The 15114-nt window shown below is 31.6% G+C and overlaps 1 long non-coding RNA gene across 1 annotated transcript; it reads left to right on the top strand.

Moving 5' to 3' along the window:
• The first annotated feature begins 1434 nt into the window (after nucleotides 1-1434).
• LOC145102346 (uncharacterized) lies at nucleotides 1435-2307 on the top strand. The gene is made up of 2 exons (XR_013706135.1): nucleotides 1435-1975; nucleotides 2092-2307. It is a non-coding gene; the product is annotated as an uncharacterized LOC145102346 (long non-coding RNA).
• The last annotated feature ends 12807 nt before the right edge of the window (nucleotides 2308-15114 follow it).

Genomic DNA, 15114 nt, shown 5'->3' with positions numbered 1-15114 from the left:
TCTAATGAGCTAGAGAGATAGATAAAGAGAGAGAGAGAGAGAGTAGTTATAGTACCTTCGGATTGTCGGGTTTGAGCATTGGATTTTTGGAACAAGTATCGATAGGGTTGTAAACGAACACAAACGGGGCTTGTTCATGTTCGTTCGTTTAAGTTAATCGAACAAATGAATGAACACGAACGGTTAAATGACCGAGTTTTCTTGTTCATGTTCGTTCGTTTAACATATTACATTGTTCATGTTCGTTCGTTTATGTTCGTGAACATGCTAAAAGAATAGAAAAAAATGAACATAAATGAACAAAGATAAACAAGCATATATAAACATAAATGAACATATAATATAATAATGTAATCAACCACAATTAAACATATATGAAGATAAAATGAACTTATATGAACGAACATAAACAAACGTAAACAAAAAACATAAATGAACGTTCACGAACATAATTGGATGAACGAGACCATTGTTCATGTTCGTTAGTTTAACTAAACGAACAAGAATTTGTGTTCATGTTCGCTCATTTATTAAATAAACGAACTTCCTGCCGAACGGTTCACGAACAATTTGTTGAACGTTTACTTCGTTTACAACCTAAGTATTGACAATAGGTGAAAGAATGTTAGAAGAAGAAGAGCGCAAGGTAGGATCTCTGACGGAGAGGCATAACGAGAGGAGGCGGTTTTTGGTGGAGGGAAGATCCGAGTGGGGTGCTGATGATTCTGCATGAAGAAGGAAAGCACATGGATCGTTGGGTTGAGTTACACATAAGCCCTCTAATTATTAAAATTTAAAAGATGCACGTGTTGAGTGGAATGTATTCTTAAATTTTCTCAATTTAAGAAATTCTTAAATTGTTCTCATTCGAACATATATCTATATATAGTACAGTTTTTACCCTTTAGAATTTGGCCACAACAGTTTGTAGAGCTTGCCAATTTTGGTCTCTGGTCTTCCGTCGCCTCCTCTCACCGGTCACCATTCCAATCAAATGTTTACATAATAGTTTTTGATCTTTAAAAAGATTATTAACACCTACTTTAATCAAGGAACAAACCCTCCTGATTCTTTAATACAAAATAGATCCTAAAAATAGCTAAACAACAATGATCATTGTTGTAATTTTTTCAGGATTCAACCCAAACCTTGTAAGAACGGTTATTTTCATCATATTTGTTTGTGTATTAGGTTTATTCCAAAAATGAAATAACTAAATTGCTCTTATTTATTTATTTTTTGATTCTTTTTCAATTGACCAAATTTCGAAAAAATACAAATACAAGGACTATTTTTATAGTTTTGTCATAAAATTATGATGTCGATGGCTACACTTTAAAAATTTTAATCTTAATCGTTTTTCATAAAGATAAATAAAATAATAAATTATTGAAATTCAATAATAAATGACCGAAACTATCCCAGACACAGTGTTGAGTGTACAATCTTTTGGATTTGGATTGGAAAAAGCCACGTTAGAAACCTGTCTCTATCCCTTTCAACTTCTCTTTCGTGACTTTTACTATAAGAACATGAACTGAAGCAGAATGTTCGAATTCAACTATCGAGTCGCCATTAAAGAGAAAGCTCACACAAGCCATATGCTTCAGCAATTGCTTCACCCTTTTTCCCTTTCGTAATTCGTTACTCCTCAAAATCCAGGTAAAGAATAAAAAACTGTAATTTGATTTGTATCCATGAGGCTTTTCTTCTCCGATCGCGTTTTTTGTTTCGGTTGTTCTGTCAACACATCGAAGCCAGAAATAATCTCCGCCGATGATTGCATATCTCGCCGGCGCACAAATCAACGAAAATCGACAAAGCACTGGAGGCCGGTGCTGAAGGCAATTGAGGAAGACGGCGTGCTCAGACGAAGCCCTGAATCAACGGCCGTCGCTAGATCTGAGAAGAACCTATTGAATAAACCTAAATCGGCGAGAAGAACTCGATCTGAGCCCTTTCACGACAATTATTGGTAAAATTCTCTATATACTATTAGAAACAAAAAAACAACTACTCATGTTGAAAACTTCAAACGATTATTTACAACTTATAAACCTAATCTTATGATATTTTGAGCTCAAATTGCAGGAAATCGAGTCATGAGATGATAGCAGTTCCAGTTTTTTCTCCAACACCGTTTATGTTTTGATTTTAAAATTTTAATCTTGTGTTCTCCTTGACAGTTCGTCCCTAGGTTCTGTACATTCAGATTGTTAACAAAATTTCTTGTGTTCTTTATTTTTTTATTTATGTAACATTGTAAATTTCTAATTAAACAGTAATGTTTGATATTATTTTTATCAACGTATGCTACTGACAAAAATATGCCACGGAATTTTACCCTTTAAACACGCAATATTTAAAATATAAATGAAATAACACCGTATATGTGTCCGCACAAAGATGGCGACAAATAACTCATTTGTCGAATTGTTTTCTTAAACGGTATCATGGTATCTTTAATTATTCAAGATTTACTTGTATACGAAACACGGTTAGAGATCCAATCAGAATAATCCAAGGTCCTAATTCAGCGGGCCATTTGACCTCTATTAAAGTTATTCTCTACTAGGATTCGATCTAAGCTTGGCATATCGTTATATGACCCAGCAAAGACGTCCCGGTATCGGCTAAGAAATTGGGCAAAGATTTACTTGTATACGAATTCAGTCCCTATAGTTGTTTAAGTTTATGATTATAAATATTTGTAGTTAGGATTCCACCGTAATCACTTTTAAAACAATTGATTAATAGAATAGTTATCATGTTTATATTGATCAAAACATGTTAATTCATTGTGTCATTTTATTTTTTTTATTATTTATTTATTTTTGGCTTTCTTGCATATCGAGCATACAATATGTAATTATATGATATCATTAAAATAATAGAAACAAATTAATTGGTATATGTTATAATTAATTATAAAGTAATAAAATAATTATCAATTTTAAGTAAAATAGTAATGTTTTAACCTTATATTTATATATTGTGGTTCAGACTATTCATGTAAATTAATTAATAATGATGTGTAGATTAAAGTATCTAAATTTATTTATATATATGAATTCAATATTTCAAAATTTTCATTTGGCAACTAAGTGAATTTCATAATAACTTTTTTTAATTTTGACAAGTATCAATGATTTATTTATATATAATTACAAAAAACTTTTTAAGTTACACCTTTTAAAATTCAAGATATAACATATATGTTTTATAATATACTATAGATATAGATTATTTGATTATTGAATTAAGTTCAATGTATTTTTGTGAAAAAAAAAAAGTTAATATTTTAACTAGAAAACATATGATTTTTTTGCTAGATCAGTATTGCAAAGGCACGGCTTATTGTTTGCTTTGTTAAAAAATAAATTAAAAAACATTGACTTTCACTTCTTATTATTGGGAAAATGACTCTTGGGGGTAATTAACTTTTACGTTTCTACTCATTTGGTCATTTTCCTTTTTTTTTGTATTCAATATACCATTGAACTTGTTGTTTGTGTTCACCATAACCCTTTTGACCGGCTTTTGACCTATGATAACCGGCCAAAGGGTTATCGTGGACATAAAGAACAAGTTCGATGGTATATTGAGTACAAAAAAAGGAAATGGACCAAATGAGAACAAACTCAACAGTTGTTTACCCTCCTGAGTCATTTTCCCCAAAAAGTTAAATGAAATTAAAGTTGTAAAATTATCAAAGACTGCAACCTTCTTTAGCTATAACGTATATGAAGAGTGTTTCAGAGGGGTAACTTCGTTAAAACATGGTCTATGCTATGCTTATTGTGATTAGCTGTCAACACCTCTCTTCAAAAGGATATGATTGTGTATGAGAGGTATATTTATCAGCATAAACGTTTAACTCAAGGTATATTATGGTGATGTGTCTGCAAAAGCAGCATGATATTATACATATTGATGTTGTATCTCATCCTATGAATTCGATCTTAAAGCTAAGTAAACTCAAAACTCACAGCACTTATGATTCCACTCGTTTGTAGACTTGTCTAGAATCCATGATACGATAAATCATTCAATTGGAAATGTAAATATAGTCATGAAATGCGCCTGCTTAGTCAAGATTCCCTTAATAAATATTCAAGTCCATTACAAAGTTGTACATGTATGAATAATGTTCTTTCGTGGGTTATGTTTTGAAGAGAAGCAAGAATGAATCTCATAAAATGACTTAGGAGGGTAACCAACTGTTGAGTTTGTTCTCATTTGTTCTCTTTCCTTTTTTTGTACTAAATATATCATTGAACTTGTTGTTTGTGTTTACCATAACCCTTTGACCGGCTATCACAGGTCAAAAGTCGGTCAAAAGGGTTATGGTGAACACAAACAACAAGTTCGATGGTATATTGAATACAAAAAAAGGAAAGAGACCAAATGAGTACAAACGCAAAAGTTAATTACCCTCAATGAATTGAGATGACTACATCTAGGTCGGCTTTATTCTTGCAAACAATATTAAAATGATAATTTTTTAGAATCTAATTATATATTCTTTTTCCAACTTCAGAATGAAAGTATTATGATATCAAGAAATATATATATATATATATATATATATATATATATATATATATATATATAGAGAGAGAGAGAGAGAGAGAGAGAGAGAGAGAGAGGGGTTCAAATGTTTCAAGCAATTATTGTGTTGCTAAATGCACAAATCACAATTTAGCAAATAATTAAATAATTAATTAAATTAAAAAGGGTATTTCTGATTTTTTGCACTTGCAATTAAGGAAACAAAATAAATATATGTTGACCTAATAATATCTTTAATTAAAATTCTTAATTTAAAACCTCCACTTACGTTCTTAATCTCTTTCTTTCTTCCTCTGCAAATCGAAAAGTCCATTAGCCGCCGATCAAAAACACTACTACTATTTCTCTTGAAATTTTATTCCAGCCATCACTCATAGTGTTTCAATGAATTCCCTAATTTTATTTGAAAATTAAGGTATCAATATTCAAGAAAAATAGGAGGCTTGAAGCTAATGCCAATGGTGATGGAAAGAAAATCATGGCAGGTTAATTTCTATATCATCTCTTTATAATTTATTATGCTGTCAATTGAGATAAATGTATTTAGATCTGTTTGAATTTTATTAGTATTTGGTTTTTGTTTTTAAAGAATAACATTAATGCTTTTTGAAAGTTGTAAGAATCGGTGGATGTAAATCACAATAAGATTTGTATATATGAAAATTAATATAGTCATTAATGCTTTTTTCTTTTTTCGTTTCATTTGATATCTTCAATCTGTTATTTGATTTGTAGTTAATGGGTTGATTCATTAAAATTAGGTTTTAATTGTATTGGGTTGATTTGTTAAAATTAGGTTTTAATTGTATTTTTCCAATCTCGTTGTGTAGTTTTAAATTTTCATTTAATTTAATCCACAAATTATTTAAATTACAGTAAAGTTATATATTCTAATTGTATCTCAATGATAATAATATTTTCTTGACGTTTGCATTTTGATATGGAAAAAAAAAACATGAAAAACGAATTAATGTTTTTTTTAGATTTTAATGGTTTTTTATATTTTATGTTTTAAAGAGGCAGCAATTGATGTGATGAAGAAAACAAAACATAGAGAACGAATGCATATTCTAACAGAATTTATTCTGCGAAAATGTATAAAATGATTATTAGCAATAATATTCTCTTAAAATGGATTAGTGTTTTTGTTAAATTTTATAGGTTTATTCTTTTAGAATATACTAACAGTTTTAATATTTTAAAGTTGATTATGTTTTTTTTTTTTTTTTTTTTTTTTTGTGGATATAGATTTTGAAGAGACTTCCTTTCATATGGAAAAAGAAGAAAACATGGAGAACAAGAGTATTCTACCAGAATGTATAAAGTGTTTCTTAACAATAATATTCTTTCAGAATGAATTAGTGTTTTTATTAAATTTTGATGTTTTTATTTTTATTTTTTTAACCATTCTTTGTTTTAATCTTTAAGAATAAATGTAAGTCTTATTCTTTACGAATTAATGTAATTAGTGATTCTTAAAAAATAAAATCCATATTCTTTAGAAAATGTAATTCTTAATAATATGTTGTATAATTCTTTAAACATGTTAACTATAAAAACTATATTGAATGAACCAGATTCTACAAAAATAAAATTGAAAATATATTTACTAGTTTATGTTTGACTCTCTGTTATTCTGCCAGAATAAAATCGGTTAGTATTAGAAATTATAATAGAATTAAATTTGAATTAATTTAAAAAATTCAGAATTAAAAAAAAAAAAGTAAATTAATTATCCCTTAAAATCCAAAAATTTCCTTTTTTAATATAGGTTAATTGGCCAAAACACCCTTCTACTGAAATTTATGTGATTATATGGTACATGTTACCCTATTGTAATATCGTAGATCCTCAGATCATGATCATTGATTTTATTCATCCATTGATCTAGAATTGTGCTTACGAGCACACAATAAATGTAATAAACAAAATAACCTAGCCATATATATATATATATATATATATATATATATATATATATATATATATATATATATCCCTATTCTAATAAAAGAATAGGTTCAATCTCATGTTGACAAGTGTCATATAATTAGAATTTCTCATCCTCTCTAATAAATGAATGTTTTTTGCCACTTGTCAAATTATCAAGAGTTTTGCCACATGTAGTTTTAGAGTTATTATTTTCCACTTGTCATTTTTTGGGAATTTCCATTTTCTTAAAATAAAATTACACAAAATTCTAACGAGTTTTATAAGGAAATAAAATCATTCTATTAATTTGATAATAAAGTTTCATCAATGCTCTAAAGAATATTTGATTTATTTTATAAATGTTCCAAAAGATTACATTATGTTATATAAAAGTACTATTTTATAAAATATTTAATGTTTAAATATTGATATTAAATTTTTATTTTTAATAACCCCGTGTAGTACACGGGTCTCACACCTAGTGTGTGTGTGTATATATATATATATATATATATATATATATATATATATATATATATAAAAAGTTCAAATGAGAACCCCCAAAAGTTAAGAACCCTAAGAACTATTTAATTTTAGTTTCTTTTTGTGTGCTATCCAACAATATTTCTAACACTTTCAAACATTTTTTACAAAACAATTTCCTAAAACCTCTCAAACTCTCTCAAGAACACAAAACCACCTCTGCCACCTACCTCCGCCACCTGTCGCCTACCGTCGCCGCTTAACACTGCCGTCATCAGATGCTTTCCGACGTCTGAATGATGAGTAACCAATATTTTTCGCTTCAGATCCACCTTTAAACTCCACTAATCTCAGATCTGGAGTAAAAACTCCAATAATCTACTATGACCACTAGATAGACGTTTTTTCTTCGTCAACCACAAGATCAGTAATCTAGATGTGTAAGTTCAAGTTCAGATTTGTGATTTCCACCACCAACAACATCCAGATCTACGAGTTCCAGTACAAATCTATGATTCATGCCACCTACCACCGTCGTATTTTACCACCTTCCGTCATCGGAATGTCGAGTAGCTAACGTTTTTTGCTTCAGATCTACCTTCGGACTCCACTGATCTCAGATATGGAGTCAAAAACTCTAGATCTGTCGTTTTGTCTTCCAGATATGCAAACTTAAGTTCAGATCTATGGTTTCCACCATCACTGGCATCCAGATCTATGAGTCCGGTCCAGATCTATGATTTCTGCCACCAATAACATCCAAATCCGCGAGCTCTGGTGAGATGGAAGGAGTATAAGAGAGATCTGTGTGACATCCCCATTTTCACGGCCAGAAAAGACCGATTTTGTTTATCCTTTATAAAAATCAAAGTATCTCTTTTAATAAAAACGTTGCGGAATTTGTTCCCAGAAAAACACGATAAATACGTTTTCAAAACATTTCCAAAGAAATGTATTTTTATTCATTTTAAAACATTTGGGATGTCATCGTCAATACAGAAACATAAGCATAAACAGAATTGACATTCATTATCATTAGTGATCTATATCTCCTTAATCTCTCAGTGTAATGTGACTTCATATCAACACCTGTGATATAAATAAACTGAGTGGGTCAGGTTGGGAAACCTGGTGAGTACATAGGGTTTTCAACCCACGATAATATAATTATTATGTTTAATCGTCAAACAATTAACCCAATTACCCATCCCCATTATCTTCTTTACTCTTAAGGATCTACCCTAAGAATTAGCTATTTCTTGTTCATTCATTCCTAAGGAGTATCCTAAGGAATAGGTATGAATTCCATCGTTGTAAATGACACATCTGTCAAGCACAACTGCTAGTTCCGTCACTTAGGCGTAGCTGCCAAAATTGTGACATTCTCTATGGGGCACATCTACTGGAATAGTCCTTTAGGCGCATCTGCCGGGGTTATGAGGTTCTCTATTAGGTGCTTCTGTCGGTAGAGTCCTTTAGGCGCATCTGCCAGGGTTTTATTGACAATATCGTTTTCGAGAGTCCATTCGCAATACATACCAATGGGTTTTTAGAGTACACCGGTGAACACATCATTCACAACACCTACAGGTTGCGAGCCTGCTAGTGTTCCACTGGACTGTCTAGAATAGTCCGTGGTTGTCATCCATACTCTGCTGAATGACGGGACCATCATTTGGGAAAAAGGCTTCTCACATCGTCCACCTCTCACCCTCACCTCACGGTCTATTTCACCTCTCAACTCATCATCCCACTCATATTTCATCTATTACATCTACCCATGTCTTTCCCCAACATTTTTCGTAGATATAAAATACATATACAATTTAAATCATTTAAAACATGTATATAATCGTTCATCCAGCATAGACAACAAGTACTCAAGTAATATGCACACATAGCATGTAATTTATATAAAATACTTCATATCTATGTGTAAGATGAAAGTAACTATGCACTCACTTGAAAAGGTGGTGATTCCGAACTCAGACAACGCTTCGCTTCTTAAAAAAAAATTTCCTTCGACGAAACCTAATATTATTACCAGTAGAGTTTAGTCTATTATTCGCCAAGACTAATTAATAATCTAGCTATTATTACTATTATATAAGCATTAAATAACACTCAATATAACTCATAATAATAGCCCAAATAATTATTTTAAGGTCCTAATAATGTTACTATAATTAAATAAAAGCTATATTAAATATAGTATAGGCGTAGATCACTTACAGCGGGTTTTTATTAAAACCGGGCTTCGCTGGAGCAGCGTTTCCGAGCCGAAAACTTTTCTTCTCGGAGCCATCGGGCGCTCCAGGGCTTTCTTCTTGTACTAGGGAGGTTCCCTAGACTTGGGAGGGGTTTAGGGAGGTTAGAGAGAAGTTAGAGAGAGAAAGAAAGGTTATGGTGTGAAGAAATTATGAAGGATTCATCCTTTATTTATAGGGATTTTATCGTAGAGTAGCCCCTAAGCTTCGTCCGTATCTTCTGCGTACGAGCTCCGTTTTCTGCATTCTTTATATTCATGCGTTGGTATTTACGAGTACTACAACTTTCATTTAGACCTCGTCGGCTAATTCTCATTCTATCTCCGATTTGCAAAACTGTATCAAATTTATCGTGCTCGAAGAGTAGGGACTAAGTTTCATCCATATCTTTCGCATACGAGCTCTATTATCGACGTTATTTATATCCACGCGTTGGTATTTACGATTACTACAACTTTCATTTAGATCCCGTCGGCTAATTCTCACTCTATCTCAGATTTACAAAACTGTATCGAATTCGCAGCGCTCGAAGAGTAGGGACTAAGCTTCGTCCATATCTTTCGCATACGAGCTACGTTTTCGACTGTCTTTTTATCGTTTAACTCCTATTAACGATATCTTCATTTATCGCTTAGATTATTTTGGCTAAAAATCGACCGATCTAAAATTCAGATTTCGAGCTATGCACTACTATGCTAAATCTTAGAAAAATCATAACTTCCTCATACGAAGTCAGATTTGGATGTTCTTTTTATGCACACTCTAGGTTTAACATATACTACGACTTTCGTTTAGATCACTAAGGCTAAATCTTGCTCTATCGTAAATTCACTATTTACGCCTCCCTGTATCGTGCCGGTTCCGTCGCGAAACATCAACGGGTCATAACTTCTTCATTATAACTTGGATTTCGACGATCTTTATATGTATGGAAACCTTGTAACATATACTACAACTTGGTTGAGATTATTTATTCTAAAAAACCTTTTGTCGAAAAGTCGCTTTCGACCCATATTATCTCTAAATTGACTAACCCGGATCTACGGGCGTTACAATTATCTCCCCCTTAGGATGATTACTCCCGGAATCATCAAAGAAACAGGGCTTAAATGATGACTCCATGCATTATATCTTCATCCTAAGTAATAACCGTAACTTTGATTTTTCTTCAAACGAGTATCTAACTCTAAGATTTCCTGACTACAGGCGGTGCCCGATCTTGGACCCGCTCCCTATCTCACGTTGGACTCCCAATTATGACCTTCAAGTCATAATCTCGATCCTTACTGGAGACTGCTTCTTCCTCTTAACAATCTTAGGATTACTACCATGGACCGATGTGTCGTATTGTAATGACCTAACATCGTATGTTGCAATGCTTGGACTCGGGTCTTTTAGAGTCAAATTTCCAGAACAAACTATACCTCCCTTCATGTTCTAATGTGATATAATCGCATCTTAAAAGGTAGCATTCCTAGCTACAAGCAACTATCCCGATACGTCTACTGATCGCTTTGATTGTCTTTCATTTCAATCTTCTAGCTTAAGTCAGATACTACATCAGACTTTGTTCTCTGAACCATGTATCACACTCATCGTATTCAGACTCAATTTGATATGACCACTAGGGTCAGAATAATAACAATCTTCTTAGTCATTACCGAAACGATGATAACAACATACTTGAATAAAACGGACTCAATTATTGGCTTATTGGTAACCTTGTGACTTTCCCTGATCCAAGCGTGAGTCATGTGCTTCTGGTAGTATATGCATCTACGACCTTTCACACCTACTCATACTCGTCCCAAGTATTGTCTCGTAGTCCCCAAGTCCTAAATCACGAAACAATTTAACACATACGAGTGTTACCAAATAATCATAAAAATTTCCCTAGACTCTACTAGGACTTCTTCCATGCATATCTTCAATCATCAATTCTGCTTCAACTCGGTTGGTGATGGACATTCCAGATGATAGGAAAACTTTAGGAATTACACCAATCGTTCTATTATCCCGCCAATCAAATGTGTACATTCAAATGTACCCTACTTCTATAGACGTACTGCTATTTTATCAGACGTATTCTAAAAGCAAGATCCCACTCTTAAAATATCTATACACGAAGGCGGGAACGTACTCTACAACTTTCATTTAGACTCCGTCGACTAATTTTGACTTTATTTTAAATGTTACATTATTAACAGGTCGGGACATGATTGGTTCGTTAAATTCTCATAACTTCTTCATTTGACGTCTGTTTTCGTCTATATTTTTATCGTTATGCTACTATTAACGAGGCCTTCAATTCTCGTTTAGGTTGTGTCAGCTAAAAACCGCTCGATCTACTATTCAAATTTCAGGCTATACACTGTTGAGCCGAAACTTCGAAAAATCATAACTTCCTCATACGAAGTCAGATTTGGGCGTTCTTTTTATGGACACTCTCGGTTTAACATTTTCTAAGACTTTCCTTTAGATCGCTAAAGCTAAATCTCGCTCTATCATAAATTCACTATTTACGACTCCCGGTATCGTGCCGGTTCCGTCACGAAACTTCAACGGGTCATAACTTCTTCGTTATAACTCGGATTTCGACGCTCTTTAAATGTACGGAAACCTTGTAACATATACTACAACTTGGTTAAGATTATTTATTCTAAATAATATTTTTTCGAAAAGTTACTTTCGACCCATATTATCTCTAAATTGACTACCAGGATCTACGGGGGTTACAATTATCTCCCCCTTAGGATGATTACGTCCCGGATCATCAAACAGGGCTCACATGATGATTCCATACGTTATATCTTCATCCTAAGTAATAATCGTAACTTTGACGTTTCTTCAAACGAGTATCTAACTCTAAGATTTCCTGACTAAAGTGGGTTAGATCTGATCCCACATCGGCTGGAAAGGAGAACTAAGCATTCCTTATAAGGGGTGTGGATACCTTCCCTATCACAACGCGTTTTAAAGCCGTGAGGGCAGCAGATCCCATAAGAACTCTGCAGTTAAGCGTGCTCGGGCGGGAGTAGTACCAGGATGGGTGACCCCCTGGGAAGTCCTCGTGCCGAGTGGCCCAAAGCGGACAATATTGTGATACGTGCCAGAGGGGGATGTTACAAATGGTATCAGAGCCAGGGCACGGGTCGATGTGTTCGACCGAGACGTCGAACCCTATAATGGGGGGTAAAAGTGGGTTAGATCTGATCCCACATCGGCTGGGAAGGAGAACTAAGCATTCCTTATAAGGGGGTGTGGATACCTTCCCTATCACAACGCGTTTTAAAGTCGTGAGGGCAGCATATCCCATAAGAAATCTGCAGTTAAGCCTGCTTGGGCGGGAGTAGTACCAGGATGGGTGACCCCCTGAATATTGTGATATGTGCCAGAAGGGGATGTTACAATTTGCTTTCATGTTCTTCAAGTCACACACCTGATTTTGTGTTCTTCATTTTAGATAACATGAAAAATGTTTGTTGTTTTTCTCTCTTGATATGGATCTGTTCTTACCGTCAAAACACCGCCGTCAAACATCACCGAAGAACCAAATAACATCGCCTGACATTGAAGATGAGGAGACTTTGATATATTTGGTCAGATCTGATGTATGTTGTGCACACAAAGTGTTTGATGAAATGCCTCAAATAAAATTCAGTAAGTTATTAAGTTGTGAATATGTGTTTTTATGTATTAATTTATGAGTATATAAGTTATTAATTTGTGAATATGATTTTTTTTGTGCATTAAATTGTGAATTAGTATTTGAAATCTTGAATTAAACTAAGAATTAGTGTATGAAATGTTGAGTTAAATAGTGAATTCCAATTTTTTTTATCCATATTTGATTTTTTAGGGCAGTGTTAGTACCAATGGTTGGTGGTGGCGATGGTTGATGGCAACGTACTATAGTTGGATGTGTTAATGTTGGTGGTTATGGTAGAGTAAAGATATGTTCTATTTCTGACTCATTTTCTTTGTTGATTCAGATAAGTTATCTTTTTTATGATTCATGTATATGTTTTTCTTTTGATGTTTTCTTCTGAAATATGAGATAATTTATGTATGTATTAAATTGTGAGTGAACTGTTAATACTCTGAAATATGAGATTATACTTGTAAATGAACTATGAATATATTGTATTAAACTGTGAATTTTATGTATTAATGTGTAAATTTTATTAACAACTTAATATAACAAATTCATAAATTATTGTTTTATGCTGCGATTTTTATGCTTTAAACAGTGAATTAACTGCATTAAAATGTGAATTTTATGTTTAAACCGTGAATCGACTATATTAAGTTGTGAATTTGATGTATTAATCTGTGAATTTATTATATTAAGCTATTAATTTTGTGTATTAAACTATAAATTGATAGTATTAAGAGTTTTAAGTTGATAATATGACTGTAAATGCATAATTTTTGTGTATTAAATTGCAAATTTATTGTATTAAATTGTGAGTTTTATGTATTAAGTTGTGATTTTGGGGTTTTACACTGTGAATTGACTGTATTAGTTTGTGAATTTTCTATTTTAAATTGTGAAGTGACTTTATTAACTTGTGATTTTGTATATTAAATTGTGATTTTTGTATTATAGACTATGAATTGATTGCATTAAGCTGTGAATTTTCTATATAAATTGTGAATTGACTATGAATTTATAATGAATTTTTTGTTAAATTATGAACTATATGTACGAATGTTTGTATTAATTTCTTGCGAATATATTTAATTTTTTGTTGTACAAATATCTAAAAATGTATTATTTTTTATAATTATTTTTCATCAAACGTTAAATAAGCGAATTAATTGGTTTATTAAGTTGTGAATATAATATTTAAGCTGTCAATCAATGATTTTATTTACAGATTGGATTTGGAATGAAATGATGATTACAACGATGACAAGGGTGGTTGGTGGTTACTTGTGGTAGTTGGTCATTGTGGTGGTGTGAGAGTTTGAGTTTGAGTTATTTAAATATGTGAATTAGTGTATAGTGAATTGTATTATGTTATGTTGTGACTTTTATGTATTAAACTAAAACTGGACTGTATTAAATTATATATTTTATATAAATTTTATGTTAAAATATAAATGAATGTATGCATGAAAATACTAAACTGTATATTAGTGAATAATTATGTTTATTAAAATGTGAATATTGTATTTTTAAACTGTGACTATTTATTATACACAATATATTTTTTTTAAAAGATCTGTAATTTAGAAAAAAGAAAAATGATTTTTTTTCAAGACATAATTCTATCTTTTACTAAAAGTTTGTATATTTTGGCAGGAAAAAAAATATTACCAAAGAAATAAGGGTACAATGTTTAATTTCTTAAATTGTGAATACGACCAAATAAATTCCACTGAATTTAATGTTAGTACGACGGCAGTCTGACGGTGGTCCGAAGACGACCCGGTCCGATGGCAAGTGGCAATATTTTGTAAACTTGAAAATGAAAAAAGTTTGTTTAGTACAATATATATTGGATTTGTCAAAAAATTTGTTAATAAAAACATTTAAAAATATGGTTTTTAGGGTTCTTAACCTTTTTAGGTTTTTATTTGAACCTCTCCATATATATATATATATATATATATATATATATATATATATATATATATATATATATATATATATATATATATATATATATATATATGCTTTATTCTTGCAAACAATATTAAAATGATAATTTTTTAGAATCTAATTATATAGTCTTTTTCCAACTTCCGAATAAAAGTATTATGACATCAAGAAATATATATATATATATATATATATATATATATATATATATATATATATATATGTATATATATATATATATATATATATATA

Source organism: Lactuca serriola, chromosome 4 (assembly GCF_051521515.1).
Source record: "Lactuca serriola cultivar US96UC23 chromosome 4, Lser_US96UC23_V15, whole genome shotgun sequence".
Classification (NCBI taxonomy): domain Eukaryota; kingdom Viridiplantae; phylum Streptophyta; class Magnoliopsida; order Asterales; family Asteraceae; genus Lactuca; species Lactuca serriola.
The sequence above is the reverse complement of the archived record's forward strand: the minus strand, read 5'-3'. Positions and strand labels throughout refer to the sequence as shown.